We start from the raw sequence: 1,621 nt of genomic DNA on the forward strand, positions 1-1,621 counted from the left end.
AAAGGGTACAAAAGTTCCACTATGTGAAAGGCTGTCAATGGACTTTGTTGGGGACCAGAACTCAATATGTTGCTTGGATTGTCACGGGAAAAGGCATTATGGAAAGCATGACATTTGGCTAAATCCTGAAATCTTTCCTGAAAGCTATGGGTAATGAACATATGTTTGATCACTTAATAAGAACAACATGGCGGGTCCCAGCAGCGCGAGGAGCGGCAGCGGCCAGGCAGCCCAGCTTTGCGAAGGTTCTCGGTGCGCCGAGGCCAGCAGGCACTCGCCTAGCGCCCGCGCCACCAGGATGCTCAAGAGCAAGGTCAGCTCCGCCGAGGGCGCGGTGAAAGAGAGCCCAAGAGGAGATCCGCGAGGTTGCCAGCTAAATCGGCTCCCGCAAAAGTGGAAAAGAAGCCAAAAATGGCGGTAGGAAAGCATAAATATTCAGACAAAAAAGTGCAAACAAAAGGGAAAAGGGGAGCAAAGGGAAAACAGGCCAAAGTGGCTAACCAACAGACTTAAGACCTACTTTCAGAAAACGGAGAAACTAAAAAGGAGGAGAGCCCAGCCTCTGATGAAGCAGGAGAGAAAGAAGCCAAGTCTGATTAATACCACACACCCGGTCCTATCAGTGGTCCCTGTCTCCCTTCTTGTATAATCCAGAGGAATATTTTTATAAACTATTTTGTAAATGCAAGTTTTTTAGTAGCTCTAGAAACATTTTTAAAAAGGAGGGTATCCCACCTCATCCCATTTTCTAAGTGTGAATGCTTTTTTTTAAGAGGTGAAATCATTTGCTAGTTGTTTATTTGTTGGTACAAATAGAAAATAGTGGGATATTGAATATGGGAAGCTTTGACTGTCTTCGGTGTCAGCTTAAGATTTCATAGATGGGGGGGTAGCTTTTATATCCTATAAAACAAAGCATACTAAATGGTAGTTTGGAGTCAGTTGTGCATTTAATGTCTTGAACATTTTAAATTACTTCTCTTCCCATGTTGTTTCTGGTAGGATTGTATCCTAAGGCAAACCACTCACTCCTTGATCTTGGCTCTCCTTGTCAGAATTTCATGCACTCTGTAACATCTTTGGTCACGGTAGTCCAGTTCTTCTAGTAACTTTGTTAATGTGTTGTGAACGATTGACTATTTGAGTATGTAGTGTATATGATATTAAATTGTGAATTAGTAGGATTTATGATGTAACAGCATATCAATATTTGAAGATATTGGTACTTGATATCCTGTTAAGGAAAATTTGCCTCCAAATTTTAAGCTGGAAAGTCACTGGAATAACTTCAGAAAAGAATCACAACTACATGATTTTTTAGATTTTTGGTACGTATGTTAAGAATTGTGTACAAATTGAAATGTCTGTGTACTGATCCTCAAAACAACCAATAAAATCTCATTATGAAAGAAAAAAAATACAACAGACTGTACTATGCATTGTGGGTGATATGTAAGTCCAGCTGTCCCTCAGCATCTGCAGGGGATTGGTTCCAGGACTCACAATGGAGAGCAAACTCTGCAGATGCTCAAGTCCTTTATATAAAATGGTGTAGTACAGTTGGCCCTCAGCATCCCTGGGTTCCACACCTTCCACTAGGGAGGGTAAATTGTATATATCC

At 41.3% G+C, this 1,621-nt stretch overlaps 1 pseudogene; it reads left to right on the plus strand.

The window, feature by feature from the left end:
* Positions 1-298: 298 nt before the first annotated feature.
* On the plus strand, positions 299-695 carry LOC132485293 (non-histone chromosomal protein HMG-14-like; annotated as a pseudogene).
* The last annotated feature ends 926 nt before the right edge of the window (positions 696-1,621 follow it).

The sequence above is a fragment of the Mesoplodon densirostris genome, chromosome 3 (assembly GCF_025265405.1).
Source record: "Mesoplodon densirostris isolate mMesDen1 chromosome 3, mMesDen1 primary haplotype, whole genome shotgun sequence".
NCBI lineage: Eukaryota > Metazoa > Chordata > Mammalia > Artiodactyla > Ziphiidae > Mesoplodon > Mesoplodon densirostris.